This window comes from Protopterus annectens, chromosome 1.part1 (genome assembly GCF_019279795.1).
Source record: "Protopterus annectens isolate FY-2018-M chromosome 1.part1, PAN1.0, whole genome shotgun sequence".
NCBI classification, from domain to species: domain Eukaryota; kingdom Metazoa; phylum Chordata; order Ceratodontiformes; family Protopteridae; genus Protopterus; species Protopterus annectens.
In genome coordinates this window covers 1,364,466,032-1,364,486,933 of record NC_056726.1, presented here as the reverse complement: position 1 = coordinate 1,364,486,933, position 20,902 = coordinate 1,364,466,032, and positions in this window count along the sequence as shown.

Here is a 20,902-nt window from a genome sequence, read left to right as displayed (position 1 = left end):
AGCTGGTGACAGCTCAGGGGGATATAATTGTTTTGTAGGTTCGTAGGTTCTTACATAGCTTATGGCCAAAGGAGATCATTGAAAAAAATCATCCACCTTACCCAATAATGATGAGAGACTAACAATGCCTTGCCCCCTTTAAGAAGACTTTCTGTGTATGTCCCTATTGAAAATTTGTGTTCACCTATCCAGTCATCCTGACTGGCTTGAAATGTCATTATGGAAGCAGTCTGCTTAATAGATAATGGCAGCCTATTCCAGAAATGGGGATATGTTTAGTTAGGCATATGTCACTCCTGTTGGGGTAGTTGTAGTGGTATAGGTCTGGGTCTCCAGAATGAAGTTACAGTAAGGAAGAGGGTGAGTCAAAAGAAGGAATTTGAAAGGTCCAATGACATGCAGTAAATCCAGACATCAAGGGACTTAAGGCTATTTATAAATATTTCTAAAGACTATTTCAGTAAAAATATGAAATAAGTATTTTAAGAAGAACTTTAACTTTTATACCTAATGACTCTGGCAATGTGACGGGCGCTTTAACTGACTTGCATTTTTTAAAGGCAATTGAATCTGGCACAAATTTTTCAAAATTCAAATCAAGTAACATATTGTGTAAATCTAGTACTTTTATTCCAATTCCTAATTCTATAATTGATTTTTTGAGAAAGTGTACTCAGAGGACATTTATAAGCTGCATTAAAATGGTAATAAATGTGTATGTTTTACTCTAACAGCTGATGAATGTAGTGCTTTAAGGTCCCTGAGAAAGAATGATGAGGATATTGTAATTAAAAGTGCTGATAAAGCTGGGGGAATGGGGAGAATGAACCATTATTTATTTAGAAGCTGATAAACTTTTAATGACAGATGAAAAAGCTTATAAAAGCATAACCAGAAGAGACAGATTGATGTATGCTTTCCAAACTTACATAGCAAAGTATATGATTTGTTTATTAATAGTGCTTTCCCATCTCATGTGGTAGATTATTTCTATGTATGAGGGGGTGCTGAAAAGTTCTATGCCTGACCTAGAAGGGAATGATGTGGAACCATGAAACTTACATGTAATTCCACATATTCACCCCGAATTTCAACATACTTTGCATATTGTATCTGAAGTTTCTGTAAACCTGCCAATAGATAGTCTGGTCATTGAAATACTTCTCCGCTGCTGCAATCACCTCCAAATCACTCGAAATTTGCCATCCTTTCAAACTCTTAAGGTTTGAAAATAGGAAATAGTCAGATGGAGTAAGATCTGGTGAGTAGGGTGGATGGTCTATGCATTAAATCCCCGGCTTTGTCAAAACATCCATCGTTTTGCCAGCCTTGTGAACAGGTGTATTGTCTTGTAAAAAGAGAACTCCTTTCCGCAGTTTCCCTCTCCTTTTTCTTTCAATGCCTCCTTTTAACCGGTACAGCAGGTTACAATAGTATTCTTCATTAACTGTTTGGAGCCTTGGAAGATAGTCATTACAACACCTTTCTGACCCAAAACACTGTGACCATGACCTTTCTTGATGACTTTTAGGTCTTGAACTTCTTTGCCCTTGGTGAACATGAGTGTCACCATTGCATGGTCTGTTGTTTTGTCTGAGGATCATAATGGTGTAACCATGTTTCATTAACAGTAACTAGTCATTCCAAAAAGTTAGCATCAGCTCAATAAAAATGCCACAAAATCAACTTGGAAGTGTCCACTCAGTATCGTTTCTCATCAACATTCAAACATTTGGGCACCCACTTGGCTGACAGCTTCTGCATACCCAGCTGCTCATGGATTATAAACCCAACACATTCCCAGGATATCTGTAGTGTCTCAGCAATTGTTTTAGCCAATATTCGCCAATCTGCCAAAATCAGGTCATGGACATGGTCAACAATTTCAGGAGTTGCTACTGTTTGAAAAATTTTAGGAGTTGCCATTGTTTGAGACGTCCCAGACATTGCTGCATCTTCAGTCTCAAAATCTCCACATTGTTGAAAGTTTGCACACCACTTCTTCACAGTTGAGTAAGAAGGGCACTTGTCACTCAGTGTTTGTATCATACATTCATGGATTTCTTTTGGAGTTTTCTTCTGCAGGAATAGGAACTTGATGATGGCTTGGAATTCCACACTCAAAAATTCCACACTTTTCGTTGAGATGGTGCACTCATTGATCTGAAACAATGTCAAAACATAGTGCTATGATTCTGCAACTTAGCACTTTACAAGATGAAATAACCCTCTTTTCAGTTACAAAGGCAAAATAACACTCAGAACTTAGAAAGTTGGTCAAGCTTAGAACTTTTCAGCACCCCCTCATACTGCATCTAATTATTCCTATTATTATGGTCTGTTTAAAGTACATAAAAATATACAGAAGCCTCGTATGAGACCAATTGTATCATCTAGAGGTTTGGTAACTGAACCATTATCAATTTTCCTTGAAGCAAATTTAAAAGAATTTTTAAAGCTAATGTCTGGATACATAAAGGATAGTAGTGATTTTAAACACAGATATTTAATTGGTGCAAAGCAGACACTAATAATGGAAATTATATCTAAGTAACTTTAGATGTTTACTCACTATTTACATCTATACTAAATCTGTATGGTATTTCTAGAATAGTATGTGTATGTTGTACCTTTAAGAAGCATTTCAAGGTTGGCACGTGCATATAAATATACTGGTAAAAGTGTACGCTCACCTTGTTGTTACAAAAGGAAGATCACGCTTCATTCAATAGTAAAAATCCAACTCTTTATTGCCCAAAACAGAATGAATAAAGAGTTGGACATTCATTCTGTTTTGGGCAATAAAGAGTTGGATTTTTACTATTGAATGAAGCATGATCTTCCTTTTGTAACAACAAGGTGAGCGTACACTTATTGGAGATTCCGTGCATACTTTTTACCAGTACGTTTACTTTGGGGATTATTCTGTATGTGCATATAAATAGGTAGCACGTGCTAGCTTCAGTGCCATTTTGTGAGTGCAGCCATAGAGTGAGCATGTATGAGTGTAATAGCCAGTTTGTTTATAAGTTTATCTAAGTTAAAGTTATTAAGCCTTGATCCTGATGCATTTGTACATAATAAAGCTGCTTGACAGAACCCACACAGACTCATCTTTTTTATACCGACTAGATGAGTGACATTGTGTCAGAACTGGGATTCCAGAGGCTGCTTTTCAGAGCTATGAATTACAGAATAAACAATGAAGGTAAATTAAGGGTACTGAAGTAGGAAAAAGGGCCAGAAATGAACCTAAGGTAACAAAAACTTGCACAAATGATTTATTTTATAAAAAAGATAAAATGGAGCATTACAAGGGCACAAACCACATTATTAAACACATGAGAGCCACAAAAGGTTTATTAATTAAACAAAATGCTTAGAATTAAGATATTTGCTAAAACAATTATCAGAAAAGCACATATGGAGTTTGGAATTACCTTGGAATTGCAAAACAAACATATTTAAAGCAAAATGGACATGTTTAGAGTAAAACAAGCACAAGAAAGGTATAATGGGCACAGAAAAGGATTAAACAAGTAAAACAAATTGAATAAAGGGAGAAAAGGGCACATTAAGTATAAATAAAGAAAGGCGACTGCATGCTTTTTGGAAAAGTACTGTGTTTTGGCATAACTACTACGTTGCATTGTATTCGGGGCATAACATGAGTTATTTAAAGTATCTCAAAGTGTGTAAACGTGCTTACAGTGTGTGCTTATTACTGTGCACTTATTCCGAAGAGTTTTTTTTTGTGTGCAAAGTGCAACTATTTTGTAAAGTACAGTCAAAATACAGCCATTTTGAAAAGTTTCTTGTGCTGGATGTGTCTATTCGCAAAGTGTCGCCATTACAGAGTGTTTCTTGCACTGTAAGTGTTATTTAGCAAAGTACAGCCATTTTGGGAAAGTTTCAGTGTGCTGTGTACTGTTTATTTGCAAAGTGCCATTACTTTGAAATGTTTCTTACTCTGAGCTTCTTCTGCCCAATTCATTCACACAGTGCAGTTATTTTGAAATGTTTCTTAACTGTAACAAAAGGAGATACTGCCAGCCAGCTCTCTGGAATTTTATAAATAATTATATGTCATTTGACACATAATTAATTAATTAATTAATTAATTAATTAATTAATTAACTGGAAAAACCACAAATATACCTCACTAAGAGGATCTTGGGCCTTAGACACATGCCCTATATGGACAGACTCAAAAAACTCCAGCTATACTCTGTCTCTTATCATCTACTTAGAAGCAATCTCTGCTTGACCTACAAAGCCATGTCTGACTGAGAGCTGCTAGATATGCTACACCTAAAAAAATCCAAATCCCTCCATGCCACACGCTCCAGGGACCTAAACCTCACTACCACAATAAAAAGAACATGCTGGAGGGACAGGTTCCTAACCCAGAGACTTCCCATACTCTGGAACAAACTTTCCATTCATGTCAAGCAGAACATTTCACTGGCCACCTTTAAGAGAAATCTTGACGAGTGGATGGGCAATAAGAAGTTCACTCCAGTGATCACTTCAGTGGCCTTGCTTGTCAGGGTCACTGGGAACTAACTTTGAGTGGCAAATGCCAGGGAATCTTCTTGGGGTATGCTTATATAGGCTCCAGGACCATTAGCCTAGTACACACCTATGAACCTTTGAATATTAATATGATTTATATAGAAGTGGCATAGAAGGAAATACTGCCAACCCAGCTGTCTGGAACTTTGTAAGTGGTTGTGTATCATTTGTGAATATCAACATGATGCAATTCCTTGTGTTATAACTGTATTAGAACTGTATGTCATATTGTACAGACACATGTGCAGAAGATATAGTTTGTAAAATACTGAGCACAAATGTATATGCACTATTGTAACTGTTTAGATGTATATGTATTTTAACAATAGGGACTGAAACACAAGAAGTTAACTTCAGAAGAATAGCTGAAAACTTAAATTGCTTTATAACCACGTAATAAAAAACATGTTATCTTTCAGTTTCAGTGCAACAGGATACATAATGTCTAGAGCTAGAAGTTTTTTGCATTGTCTTTAAATGTGGAGGAATGTAAATTATTTTACGGCTTCCACCATTTGCCAAAAGATTTAAGGTCTATGTGTTTTCACAGGTATATGCTAAAATCAATGGTTGTGAGCCTGGGAACTGATAGTCAGATGATAAGAAGTGATGTCATGCTGCCAGCTACCCCAGCAGTAATATTTGAAATACTAATTTAAGAAGTCTCTGAGAGAGAGAGACCATGCATTCAGTATTTTGTCATTGACCTGACAAGAACATCTACCTACCACATCTGCCTTGCCTTGTTCTGTAAGTAAGTTGACTAGTGTTCAGTAATTTCTCTTAGATTCATACAGGAATATATTGAAATATAGCTTAGATGTTTTCTGTATTTATTTGAGACTGTCCTGTAATATTGTTTTAAGTGTTTCCTGTGATTTTGAACTCTGATGTAACTGTGAATATTTACTAAGTATTTTCTTGTTATTTTATTTTTTATTATTTAATATATTTAAACTTATCATTGTGACTGACATTTGTGAGATATATTTAAGCTCTGATAGCATTTGCATATTTATTTGGTGACACTGTATGGGCCACTCCTAATAGTCATGCTCTTGGTCAAACTACCTTTTGCATTAATATGATCACAGGATCATAGGAGGTTACTAGGCTATTGGCCCTGAGGCCCTTATAAGTCTAGCCAAGAGTTTAGCCCATGTTTAGAAAAAATCAGCACCCAATGCCCCTGTCCAGCAAGGACATGGGTGGAATCCCAGGGGTATATTTGCTCATTCCATCCAGTTATCCAGGTTGCACTTAAAAAGGCATAAAGAGGTACTCTGCTTGATGTGGAGAGGGAGTCTATTCCATAAATGAGGGAGTCTTTGGGATACAAATCTGTCCAGCCAACATGTCCTGTTGATGTCACAGACCAGGTTGAGGCCACTCATGCAGGTTATTTGAGTGGAGCTTGACTTGCAGATATGCAGTAGTCCCATCAGGGTGGGGTCTATGATTGCCTTGTATGACAGACAGAGGTCACCTCTGAGGAGTCTGTATGAAACTGAGTAGAGGGATATGGCTTTTAGCCTATCTGTGTAGGGTAGATGTTTGAGGCCCTGGATTCTCCTGGTGAGGAACCTCTGTGGTCTTTCCAGATGCTGCATGTGCTTTGCAAGGTACATGCTGAAAGGTGTGTCATACTTAGTAATGGGCCTTATAAGGGAAGAATACAGGGATGTTATGACTTCCTTGTTCCTGGATGAGATACCCTTACTTATGAGGTGGGCCATGTAGAAGGCTTTCCGTACCATGGAAGCAACATGGTGGTCAAAAATCAGGTTGCTATCAACCTGGGTGCCCAAATCCCTCACGACTGATTGAGTGCTTAGGATGGTGTTATTAATGTGATAATTTGTGGAGATGTCACTCTCCCCAAAGAGGATAATGTTGCATTTTTTGGTATTCAGCTTTAGGCCATGTTTCTGGCACCAGTCATTTATCTGAGTGAGATCCTCTTGGAGGATGTCCACATCACTAGGGGAATTGATGATAGCACCCAGCTTGCAGTCATCTGCAAACTTGGTCAGCCATAGCCCACTGGTTTTGGTCTGCACCTTAGAAAAGTATATCCCAAATAACAGAGACCCCAAGACCTAACCCTGGGGTACACCACTTGTTATGGGGTCTACTGCTTGAGGTAGCTTCCCCTATTTTGACTATGTGGGTTCTATCAGTGAGCCAGTTTGCTACCCATCAGGTAAAATATGGATTGATGCCTAGTTGAACGAGTTTTTTTTATTATGCCTGAGTGGGGAATAGTGTCAAAGGCTTTGGCCAGGTCAAGATAGGTGAGGTGTACAGTCTTCCCCCAGTCCATGGCTTTGGTGACTGTCTCAAAGAAGTCGACCAAATTTAGCAAACATGACCTCCCCTTGATAAAGCCAAACTGTTTGAGATCAAGTGTTTGGAGGTTACCAATGTCCTTGTTAATGAGGTCCATGATAATCTATTCCATAGCCTTGCAGATCAGGCTAGTTAGGCTGATGGGTCTATAATTTCCCAGATTGGTGGACATTCCACCTTTGTGTAAAGGGATGATAGTGGCAGTCCTCCACTCAGCTGGGATGAAGCCAGTACTCAGGCCTTGGTTGAATAGGGTGCCTAATGGTGCTGCAAGTTCCTGCCTGATTTCACATAGGATGGAGCCTGGGATGTTATCGGGTCCCATGAAGGCTGTATTTTTTTGCCTTAGAGAGACTGTGATGACCTGTTCCTTAGATATAAGGGGGCAGGTACTGGGGATGTCCTGATTTACTTATGGAGGGGACAGATGGATAAAGTTTTTGCTGAATCTGTCAGCCAGCAAGTTTGCTATATCTATGGTATTTGTATATGTGGTGCCCCTGGGTACAAGTTCTGAACAGATCTGGGTGCTTCCTTTGAGGTTGCGGACATATGTGAAGAAAGCCTCATGATTGCCTCTGTTAGATGTGGCCAATTTGGACTCGAAGTTGCTTTTGAGGATTTCATTAGTGCTCTTATTTGGTTGTTCAGGCTAAGGAGACATTGCTTCCAATTGGGCACCTGATCCTTATTGATCTTGGACAGCAATTTTTTCCTTTTGTTATAGAGTTTATTTATTGCAGATGTCCACCAGACAAGTTTACTCTTCTTTGTGGAGGATGATTTAGTCCTGCCGGGTATTCCTGATTTCATGCATCTATATAAATGCTTGTATAATGCTTTGGTGCAGTTTTGGATATTGGTGCCAATTCCTACAGAGGGGGAGGGGGGCTGTGAAACTGTTTATACCATAGTAGCATTATACAATAGGATTGGACACCCTTTTTTAAGGGCCTTAAAGTAGCTGATAAAAAGTTGGCTTGTGGCAGTGATAACTACCTTATAGTCTGGGCAAAAGTGGGCATAGCTAGTAAACCTGTGCCAGCCTTTCACAGGTACGTGTGTGTGTTTGTGTTTGTGTACAAATCAAATCTCAAAGTGTGTGTATGTCAGCTACTCGGGTAGGAACATGAAGCACTGGTTGGACAAAGAGGGTGGTGGAAGCCTTGGCTTGGCCACTCAGCTGAGATCTCAACTCTATAGCTGTGCCAGTGGTAAGTCTTATTGGGGATCTGGAGAAGAGGGAGAAACCAGCCGCAGACTTACTGTGGTCTCTGTGTGCTCCTAGGGAAATTGCACTGGATGCAGAGAGTTGCAATTGGAAATACTGTGTGTGTAACTTGTCATCCTCCCAGTGTGAATGTCCCCCACTGTTGCCAGTGGTGAGAATTGAGGTTCCCTGATTACTGGGCCAGTGGTTGGGCATCACACTTACAAAGATAAATGACTTTCACAGTAGAGTAATTTCAAGAGTATTACAGTTCCCAGAAGTCTTATTTTGCAATGTTTCTTAACTGATAGGAGGTGATTTCTTACAGTACAGTGATTTCAAGAGTATTACAGTGCCCAATAGATGTATTTTGCAAATTTCAGTTATTCAGAGGCTTGTTGTGCTACTGGGCATAGTTACAAATGCTGGCATAAATTTCTGGCATAGGTATAGCTGGGGTTCCAATCACGTAGTCAAACTTTTACAAGTTCAAACCTCATATAGTCGCGACCATAAGTTCGAATTTGTAAAAGTTTGAGCGTTTGAATGGAAATCTCCATAAGTGGAGGTTTCCATTTTGTTCAATGGGGTGCGATCTCGGAGTTGGTATATTTAAGTAGAAGGGGATGTGGGGGCTAAAAACAGTTTATTTTGTTTTCCGTTGTTTTTTTTTTTATCCATAGTTGAAGTTTTGTAACTTCAAACATAATGGTTTGGACATTACGTGTTCGAAGTTATAAGACTTTGACTATGTGATATAGACCCGTATAGGTGTGTATGTTCATGCATACTTGCAAATGTCTTCACTGGTATGTGTTAATATGGCAGGTGGATTTTGAAAATCCTCACTATTGATGTTTGATCAGAATATTGCAGAGAACTGCAGAATCTTTGAGCAAGAATATATTTTTATATAAGCAGCTTATTCTGACAAAGATGCATGCATCAGGGCATTCATTTTTCTAAACCTAGCTGAGTCAGAGGCCATTGAAAGGGAGCATTAATTTGTGTATGCATCAGCAATATATGAGGGAGAAGGTGAAAACCATCATATTGTTGTACAGGCTGAATCAAGGAAAGACACAGAGTGTATGAATCACAACTTAAGGGAAATGTGTAACCCCCAGATAAATATTACATTAGAGAAACATTTGTTTTACACAAGAGATCAAAAACCAGGGGGAACTTTCACAGCTTATATAATTGACCTGAGAAATAAAGGTAAAATGTGTTGGTTTGGTGACTTAAGAGATGAGTTGGTAAAGGATAGGTTTGTATGTGGTATTAATAGTACTGCAGTGAGAAAGATTTTGCTTAATGACAGTGGTTTAATACAGAGCAAAGCTATTGAGATTTGTCAAATCTATGAAGGTACAGAAAAGTACACAAGTATGCTTGCAAGTGATAAGAGCATGGTTTCAGCAGGATCCAGAGGAAATGTAGACAGCATGCAACATGTGCTTAGCAGTAACAAGCCTAAGCACATGGCATCTGAAACTGCTACAGGGTTTCGTGGGAGGAGCCATAGTTTTCCAGCAAGATCTAAGAAAAGGACTTGCTCAGTGCAGTACAAGGGTGTGTTAACTGTCGCAGTTGTGGTGCCAGTCATGAGTCTAAAATAGAGAAAAATGCTTAGCATTTGGTCAGCAATGCCACAAGTGTAAAAAATGGAACGATTTTCAAAATTTTGCAAATCAAGTAAACCTCACATAGTTATAAAGAAGGGACACTCAGAAAAGCAAATTAGTCATATAGATTGTTGCAATTCTACTAACTACATAGAGGGTGTATCAGTAATTGGTGAAAAGGTCAATGCACTAAATTTATTGGCAAAGAATGAAGTGTTTTGTACTGTCCATATCAATAGTAAATCCACCGAGCTTAAAGTGGACACTGGCTCAAAGTGTAATATTATGTCAGCAGACATATTTGCTAAGGTGAGAACTGGTGAACAACTCAGTGTGGCTAGTTGCGCGAAACTTGTTGCTTACGGAGGTGAAGAAATTCAAACCGAAGGCTCAGTAGTGCTTTCATGTTATTTGGCTAGGAACTGTTACAGTTTGTTATTCTATGTAGTCCAAAGACCTGTGTAGTCATTACTGGGTCTCAGAGACAGTTTGAGAATGAATTTGCTCTCTTTTACCAAAGAAATTCATCATATAAACACATATCCTAGTTCCAATTTTACTGAAGCTATTTACTCAGAGTATGCTGATGTTTTCGATGACAAGTTGGGCAAACTTACAGTTGTGTATTCCATGAAGTTAGACCCAGTGGCCAGTCTGGTAGTCAGACCAGCAAGAAAAGCTCTGATAGCTATTTAGGATAAAGTCAAAGCACAGCTTGATAAATTGGTGCAGTAATGTGTAATTTGTCCAGTTATAGAACCAATGTGCCATCCATAGTAGCAGCCCACAATAAAGGCCCAGATGAAATCAGAATATGTATTGACCCAAGACATTTGAATAAAGCATTGAAGATGCTGCATCATCCAATGAGTACAGTCAAGGAAGCTGCAGTCCTAATACCAAATGCCAGTGTTTTTTCTGTCTTGGATGCAAAAAGTTCATTTTGGCAAGTGATGCTTGATTACAAATCCTCATTACTGATTACTTTCAGTACCCCATTTGGCAGATACAGATTCCTAAGGATGCCATTTGGAATAATTCTGCAAGTGAAGTCATCCAGCGTGCAATGGAGCAATTTTTTTCAGGTTATCCTTGTGCCATAGTAGTAGATGATTTATTGGTTGGAGGTAATGGTGAAGCAGAACATGACAGAAACCTTAAGAAAGTTTTAGATAGAGCACGTGAAGTGAACTTAAAGATCAATCCTCTGAAGTGCAAATTCAGATTACCAGAAGTTACATATACAGGTCATTTATTTGCTATCACTGGCTGGAGACCAGATCCATTCAAGCAAGCAGCCATTCTTGAGATGCCAGCACCAGATAATGTTCAGGCTCTACAATGTTTTCTTGGTATGGTCAACTATTTAGGCAAGTTTATACCAGACTGAGTTGACAGCACCTTTGAGAGAGCTGACATGCAAAGATGTTATATGGTCTTGGTTGGAACAGCACCAGAAGGCATTTGAAGACCTTAAGCAGAAAATTGCCACCCCACCTAGATTAAGATACTATGATGTCAATAAACCAGTAACTTTTTCCTTTGATGCTTCAAAATTTGGTCTTGGTACAGTTATTCATCAAGAAGACAATCCAGTAGCCTATGCATCTAGAACTCTTACCGAAAATGAAATGCAATATGCTCAAATTGAGAAAGAACTTTTGGCAATAGTATTTGCAAGTTTGAAGTTTCATGATTATATCTATGGTTGAGCTATTCAGACTGAAACTGACCACCAACCTCTAGTCACTATTCTAAAGAAGCCTATGCACTCAGCTCCAGTGAGATTACAAAGAATGCTATTCAAATTTCAAAAGTAAAACTTCAAAAGTGTCTATACAAAATGCAAACTTCTTTATCTGGCTGATAACTTATCCAGATTGCACAGAAATACAGTAGAACAGCTTCATGCAGAGAATTTTGACATTGACATCATGGAAGTGCATAGCTTTTTGACCACAAGACTTGATGACCTGAGAAATCATACAAAGACTGATCCAATTTTGCAAAAGCTCAACCACTGCATTAATGCTGGATGGCAGTCAAAGCAATTTAGTGTACCACCTGAAGTGCAAACTTATTTTCCTTGCAGAGATGAAATGTTCATGGAAAATGGCATTATTTTCAAAGGTCCCAAAATTGTTGTTCCTGCTTCCTTACAACATGAATATATCCAAATTTTGCATCATGGTCACCCAGGTTCTGAATCTACCAAAAGAAGGGCAAGAGAAGCAGTATTTCACCTTATCTAGTAAAATACATTGATAAAGTAATTTCTTCTTATTCCATATGCAATAGTACTAAACCACATTTGCAAAAATAACCACTTCAGCTAAGTCAAGTTCCTGAACTACCTTGGTCAACAGTAGCCACTGATATATTTGAGTGGAACAATTAGCATTACTTAGTGCTGGTAGACTTTTATTTGAACTGATTTGAGATTGATTTACTACCTAACATAACGCCCACTGCTGTTATCACCAAGTTGAAACGTCATTCTCAGTCCATTATAGTCTACACAAAGTGATTTCTGACAGTGGTACCCAATTTATCAGTTAGTTGTTTCAGATATTTGCAAAAGAATGGGACTTTGTACATGTTACTAGTAGTCCAGAATATCCACAGTCAAATGGACTAGCTGAACATGCAGTACAGAGTGCAAAGCAATTACTTGAGAGGTCAAAACATGATAATACTGATGTCTTTTGAATTTACTTAATCTCAGAAACATACCCAGTGACAATATACTTTTGCTTGCCTGCTCAGAGACTTCTATCTAGGCAATTATTAGTTCCAGTTTGTTGAGGCCTAAAGCTAAGAACAACAGGACAATTAGAGCCCAGTTATTCAGAAAGCATTCTTTCCAGAATCCAGTTATGACAAATTGAACAAATTTCTTCATCCATTGAAAGAAGGAGAGACAGTACGGATACAAACAGCAAACAGTTTCGACCGGATTGGTCAAGTATCAGGTATATGTATTGAGCTGAGATCCCACTTCATAGAATCTGAGGGTGTGGAGTATAGGAGAAATTGCAGACATCTTCCTACACCAGAAAAGATACTACAGCATTGTTCCCACGATATAGACTCTAGATCTCAGAGCAATCCAGACAATGTTCCTTATGCAGAACATGTCTTAACCTCTACTTCCATTCCTGATGATATTCTTGATCTCCCTAAAGTCGAACTTTCAGCAGAGGCAGTCCCAGTTGATAGACCTGATCCTAATTTCTACGTCACATGATTTGGTCATATTTCCAGACCTAGTGGGAAATACACAGCAACTTGGACATAATTGTTTATATGTATTTAGTTCTGTATAATTGCATAACAAACAATTATTTTATTGATTGAATGTCAAATAATGTCATCAACATTGCATGACTTATTTCTCAAAGAGGGAGGATGTAGAATAGTGTGTGTATGTTATACCTTTAAGAAGTGTTTCAAGGTCGGCACGTGCATATAAAGAGCAAGAGCATGCTAGCTTCAGTGTCATTTTGTGAGTGCAGCCAGAGAGACAGCATGTATGAGTGTAATAGTTAGTTTATAAGTTTATTTAAGTTAGTTATTGAGCCTCTATCCTGATGTGTTTGTACGTACATAATAAAGCTGCTTGAACAGAAACCACAGCGACTCATGTATTTTTTTCCTGACTAGATGAGCAACAGTACTGATTAGTAAGTTTTTGATGATGAGACCTAACAGGAGCAATGCCTGTAGTAATAATGTTTGTAGTTTGTTAGAAATAGTACTTGACAATAATATTATGTTTCAAGGTGAATATTTTTTAAAGTTATAAGGAGTAGCAATGGGAACTCCAATAGTGAACACTTATGCAACTTTGGTAATGCATATTTTGGGGGGGTGAACATGTTCTTAATGTAAATAATATAGATCAAAAATATTATTACATAAAAGATTTCTGGATGATATTTTAGGCTGTGGCATGGGACATCAGAAGAGTTGGATGGGTTTGAAATATCTTAAACAAACAGCTGACTTCTTAAATTTCAAAATGATATTCTCTGAAACATTGAGAGAAGTTTTAGATACAAAATTATTTGAATTCCCTGATGGAACATTAGATACTACTATTCTTAAGAAATTAGTTAAAAAGAATACATATTTGGACTGAAGTAGTGTGCACCCTGGTTTTACATTTAAAAACATTCCCCAGATTTTATAAACTCCGTGTAGAAATAATGCAAGACCTACACAAAGTGTTCTGTGGCTGTGTCTGCAACTCCCTCTCAGCAGCATGCCTTGCATATTAATGGAGGCATGCTACTGACAGAGAGCCATGTACATGGTTACTGAATCAGTGTAGGGGGTGTGTTACAGTGCTCAGAAATGTGTAACACACCCCCTGCACTGTCAAAGTGTTGTACAGCAATAAATTATTAAATGTAAGTTGTGGCCTGGCCCATAAAAAGTTCTTGTTCCTAGTTCCACATTGAAAGACCATGAATCATATTAATTCATTAAAAGATCTTCTTTATAAGCATTTGTTCCACATTTTGCCCCTGGCCAGTAGTAGAATATTATATGTAGGGGGTGTGTTACAGTGTCCATAACACACTCCCTGCATTGTCAAAGTGCCGTACAACACTAAAATAGTACATTAATTGTGTCCTCAGCCAGTTGTAAAATATATATGTAGAAGGTGTGTGATAGTGTCCATAACACAGTCCCTGTACTGTCAGAGTGCTGTACGGTACTGAAATTAAATGTGAAAATGTGATTGTCCCTTTTTGTTTTTATATTTATTTATTTTTGTGTGCATGTGTTTACGCAGCATAGCGCTTATCGATAAATGCAACCAGACATCTAAAAATAGAAACCAGATGCTTTTCATTTTAATAAAAAGGTCAAGTTTAAGCAGAGCTTAGCAGGTTTGCATGGCATGGCGAGTTGCTCAGCAGTACTTAAACATAACTGAGAGCTATATAGAATAGTATAAGTCTGATCACCATATTCTTAGTAGCTGAATAGTTAGAATGATGGCTTTGTGTGCAGTAGGTGTACAGTTCGAATACTGGCCATTTGGCTTTTTTCATATGATAGGGAAATGCTTTATTTTTTATTTATTTTTTTTGTTTATGTGTACATTGAAATTTGTTAACTGGGTTAGTCCAGCTTGACTAGAAGCACATATTTAGTGGAGACACGAGTATAAAAGCCCCAGTTACACACAAGTGTCTAATACATTAAAGTTACACTACCAGGTAATGTAGTGAAATGCATATGTTTAGAGGATGTAGAGTTAACTATATACACATAATAATGAATTATCTTTAATGAAGAAATACTTTCAATAATTTTTTTTTATTTTGTAAAAAGTGTGGTTTGCCCATAGCTAAGCTCTGCTAAGTGTAGCTAAGCAATGCTTAAACAGGACTTGTTTTAGCAGTACTTAGCAATGCACATCTCTGCTTAGCTGGTTTAGGTACTGCTTAACAATGTCAGTTTAAGCAATGCTCAGCTTAGCTAAGCGGGTTTGCACACCACAAAGCATTGCTAAGCATTGCCAGTTTAAGCACTGCTCAACACAGCTTAGCAGGTTAGAGTGGTGCTAAGCTTCACTTAGCATTTTTAAAAATGTCTCAATGGTGGAAAAGTGCAGGAAAACAGCTTTATTTAAGCTGAACAGGTGGGAATACAACCAGAACCTGTTGGAGTTTAATCACTGCATTAGCTATGGCTGGAGTCAGAGATGGAGCATGATTCTGGGCACAACGCTGTGGTATTTTGGAGTCCACGGTCATGGTTGGACTCCTTGTCAAAGACCATGGTGACAGACTGCTGCAGGGCCAGTACCAGGGCTCTGAATACAAGTCCAAGGCCTGGGACCATCTGGCACATGCTCTCACCAATGCTACTGGAATCCCCACAGAGGAAGGGAGAGCTCTTGGTCCAATGATCAAGGCGCTCAGGACTGCAATAAAGCAAGTGTGGGTATAACACTATGAAGTGATTCTTATCTGCATCACAAATATTTATTCTTATACTATGGGTAAGGTTTCATTTCCACATATGTTGTTCTCAAAAACTAATGTTGGGCCTTGTGTTGTATTATTGGTTATATATTACAATGGTTGCAAACTAAAATACCATGTTGAAATTCCACTGTTGGTGGCCTTTTGCCATAACTGTTACTGGCATGCTGTTACAATACTGACTGTTATTCCAATTATGCCTGTGCTATGTAATTTTATTGTTCTGGGTTAAATGGAACACCCATGTATGCTGTTCTAACTAATGTTTAAATGTTCTGTTCATGACTAACCTATACACCTTGACAAACCTCAACACCATAGCATAATTGGGTAGGCCAGTTCCAGAGGATCCGCCTATCCCACCTCATCTGGCCTTGGCACCAGGTCCCAGCACATCTGGGATCCAACCTGAAGTTGTTCCTTCTGCTGGTCCTGCACCACCCAGGGGTGGAATTGCCTCAGGGGCACTCCCTGAATGTGGACATGGAGAGGAGGTTGTCACCCGGACTGAGGTTTTAGGTATGGTTTGTAGGGTCATCCAACATGACTTGGATGATAGACTGCACCAGATCAAGGGCAAACTGGCGCACCTCGTGGAGCAGGCTGGCCCCGGCACCCAGTGCCCAGCACAGCCACATTCAGTGCTGTGAAGGTGCACTGGTGACTGTCCATGGGAGGGGATCTCTGTCCCACTGTTGCCATCTGGGGGCACTTGGTCCTCCAATTCACAACCACCCTCCCCGTCCAAGGTGATTATCTCCCTCGTGTATCATACACCACCCCTGTCTGCTGTCTTGTCTGTTCGCAAAAGCCACCTCTCCTACCCAATGTACCTCCCCAAATGTACCTGCAACCCTTCCCCAACATCCCACTCTCACCTTAAAAAAATGGGCACCTGTCCAAAAAAAAAAAAAGGTCATCCCATACGTAGCTCTCTATTTTGCCCCCATGCACACTGCCATGAATCAATCATCCCATAAATTAATCAACAAAATTATGTTGCCCACACCTCTCCCTGTGAGGTGTGATGCTCCAAATTCCAAATTGTCCACATGCACAGCTGTTGCTGCCCAAGAAATGAAGAGCTATGGTCCTTTCCTGCACATCCCTGGCAACCTTTCATATTGTTTTTCCCCCTTCCTTGCCCCCATTTCAACACTTTCTATCACCCCATTTTTCTTTTCTTTTTTGGAAATAGCACGGGTTTAAGTGGGACTTAGTGCTGCTTAGCATCGCAGCATGCTATGCAAACCCCCTTAAAACTACTTTAATCACCTTATCTGATTCTGACACTGTTCTGCACATCAATAAAATAACCAGTGCTGCCAAGTCTCAAACCCAGGACTCTCTGCACTACAGCATAGTACATTAATCCACTAGGCCAACTCAGCTGTGAGGAATTGCTAGTGTTTATGTAAATATATCATGCAGTACAGTGATATAAAATTAGGAAAAAAATACACCCCTGCCAAATACTGAATCCAGGACCCTCTGAACCACAGTTCAATGCAATACAGCACTAGGCCAACTCAGCTCTGGAGAATTGCTCATGTTTTTACAAAGTTTTTACAAAGATATCCTGATTACTGTGACACTACTTTTACATATAATGTGATAAATAACAGTGATGTTATGTAGTCCAATCTCGCCTACATTCTTACCCGTGGGTTCGGAGCCGAATGTCGGCTCTGACTTGGCCAAATCTTTTCTAGCTCGAAGTCTTTCTATTGGCTGGGCTAAGATGGTATCCCATGCTGCACTGCTCAATATCCCCAGATCTCGTTTGCCGCTCGTGTAGCTCGGACGTGGTCTCGCTCTTGGCTGTGTCTAAGTACCCTTTTTTCTTCATTACTAGAGAATTGCTTGCAAACAAAAAGCTATTTTAATAGCTATTGTGTGTTCTTGTCTTGTATAGTGAATAGTTGTGTGTTTGATCATTTTTTTGTCTGGTATCCCACTAGCTGTTCCAATGAGCTAGGCCCGTTTCATTTAGAGGACCTAGTCTGTCCCTTGTTTCCTCATGTTATTTTCTTTTGTTACAGGTCTAAAACCATTGAAATTAGTAAATTAGAGGTTATAGTCTTCCCCTCCTGTTTTGTGCCTAAGGTCGTTTTAGTTAGAGATCTTGAGGTTTTTGTTTGTGATAGTGGTTTTTCCCACCTTGTGTCTGTTTTACCGTTGATACTGTTGTCAGTTATTACTGTCTTTGGTGCTTTGTTGTAGCTATCTATGTCCAAAGATTCTAAGGAGCACAAGCCCTCGTGCTTTAAGAAATGCTCTAGGTGCAGCTATAAAATGTCCATTACCAATGGACATTCTGTCTGTGTATATTGTCTGAGAGCAATCCATCTACAGGAGTCATGCAGCTTCTGTCATGCATTTAGTCCAAGAGTTCTTCAGGAAAGGAAGAATAAGTTGATTTTGAAGAGATTTCTGAAACCCTCCTTCGAGGAAGGTTTGGAAACTGCATCCGGCTCCAAGACAAAATCTTTGAAATCAAAAAAGAGATCTCCGGCTCCGTCAGTCTCCTTGGAGCTACCAGAGAAAGTAGCTAAGGCTGCTTTGACGTCCTCGGCTCCATTTTCCATGGGGCCACAGGAAGTGTCTGTGGTTATGGAACCAGTATCGGCTCCAATCATTTTGGAACCTATTCGGAGCTGATCGCCTAGACTTAGGCCAGCATCACCTCCTCGCAGGTCCCCTTCGGAGAGGAGGTCTCATTCTCCCTCTCTACACCCTAAATTCTCCAGGACCCTATCAGATGTGGACATCGATAGAGTGGTGCAGAGTCTCCTTCAGTCACCGGTTTTGGCAGAATTGTTTTCGGCTCCGACCCAGTCGGCTCAGGAGCCCATCTCTCAACCTGCTTCAATTCTTCCTCCTCTGAGTGTATCCAGAGTGCTCGGCTCCACGTGATGTCCCTAGGTCGATTCCGACAGCCCCTCCTGGCTTATCAGTGTCGACATCAGCTCTGACCCCGTCGGCACCGTCCATGGGATTCAGGACTCAGGATTCTTCGGTTGGACCCAAAGGAGAGGCTTTGGGACACCTATCTGTTCCTAGTCTCCCTCTCGGTGCTTCACCGTGGGGAGATCTGACTCCTGTCATGGTTTCGGAGACTGGTCACTCCTTGGACTCAGGGGGACTGGCCTTCATGGCCATGCAGAGTGCGCTGGCCAGGTCATCAGTGGCATCATGTGGGTTGGTCACTCTGTCCCCTACTAAACCGGTGCAGGTCTCTGATTGCCATCTATCTCTAGACAGTGGAGCCCCAAGGCATCAGGGTACCCCCATGAGTGGTCCACACATTTCTGAGGGCCTCTCAGAGTCCTTGCCTGAGGAGCCACCCAGAAAGAAGACGTGAAGAGGAAGCACACAGATTCCCAGGATGAGTCTCTCACATCAGACACTGACCTCAGGGAATCAGAGGGGTCCCCCAAGTCATCCTCTGAGGATGTTTCTTTCTCTGACATCCTAGAGATTTTGAAACAAAGAGGTGACTGGCCATCCAAAGCCCCCTTGGAGGAGGAGTCGGTCTTCCTGAAGGCCTTAGGTGCTCAGTCCTCCACCTCCTGGGTATCTCTACCCTTCGACGAGCTTCTAGATTTGGTCTGTCGAGGGTGTGGGAGACCCCTGACTCTGTGGCACCAGTCCCTAGGAGACCCAATAAATTTTTATCTGCTCCTCCTGGCAGCAGCCACTCAGAAGGAATTAGCCGAGACTTCTTCCACCATCCATCCTCCTAACAAGGACTCTAGGACCATGGACCATGGACCGGTATGGGAAGCATACCTTTTCTTCAGGGACCTTTACCTTGCGGTCACTGAATTATTTATCTCACTTTTCACTGCTCCAGAGAGATCTCCTCAAGGAGCTTGGAGATTCTCTCACGGGTAACGTTTCTGAGGCAGTGACCCAGGTGGTTAATGCTCAGATGTCTACCCTCAATTCCATCGCTAACTCCTCCATGAGGCTGATCTCATATGCAGCCGATGGAGCGGGTAGGGCAGCAAATTCAGGAGTTGCTCTTAGGAGACAGGCCTGGATGCGCCTTTGTCTTTTCGCTTAGGCCTTCAAGTTTTCATTCACTGATGCCCCTTTCGATGGTTCCGCTTTGTTCAGAGCCAAGGTGAAAGGCACCCTCACCAGGTGCAAGCAGGAAGGAAAAACTCTGTCTGCTGTAGGAGTCCGTTTTTCCCTTCCCTCTAGGCCTTATCCCAAGGCCCAGAGGGGTGGCAAAATGTGGTTCAAGAAATCACAGAGGTTTTTTCCCAGTGCACAAGGTGAACCCCCATGCAGAGGCAGATGAGAGGGTGGTTATTCAGGGAGATGCCACCCTAGAGGCAGAGGAGGCCCCCGCAACTTGGGATACCGCAATTCCTTTCATGGTTCTCCCTACCGCCACTCCTGATGGGAGGCCCAACTGTACGTTTCCAGAACCAGTTGGGGGTCGCATCTCATTATACCCGGAGGCCTGGCAAGACATCACCCAGGACCAATGGGTTCTATGAAAAATTTCCGGAGGATATGTCATTCCCCTCTCGTCAGATCCCCCTCTAATCAAGAAAATCCCAGATGTTCCACCCAGTCAAAGGGATTACGCAGCTTCAGAAGTTTCAAAGCTGCTAGAAAAGGGAGCCATCCAACATGTCCCCTCAGAACAGATTGGATTAGGGACTTACTCAAGATTCTTTTTGTTGCCGAAAAGGACAGGGGACCTGAGACCCATATTAGATCTCAGCCAATTGAACTCCCACGTGCAAAAGTCCAAATTCTGAATGGTCACATTGCAGTCTATTCTCCCATTGTTGGGAAAAGAAGTGTGGATGTGCTCCATCAACCTCAAGGATGCTTACTACCACATCAAGATGGACACGGCATCCAGAAGTCACCTGTGCTTCTGGCTGGGAGCCAGTCATTTTCAGTTTTGAGCCCTGCCCTTTGGTCTCACCACAGCCCCCAGGGTGTTTACCAAATGCATGGCAGTGGTGACTGCTTACTTGAGACGTCAAGGATTCCAAGTGTTTCCATATCTGGATGATTGGCTCCTTACTGCCACCACCAGGCATCTACTAATTCAGACCAGGGATGTTGCTATAACCCTATGTCAACAGCTGGGCATCACGTTAAACTGGGAA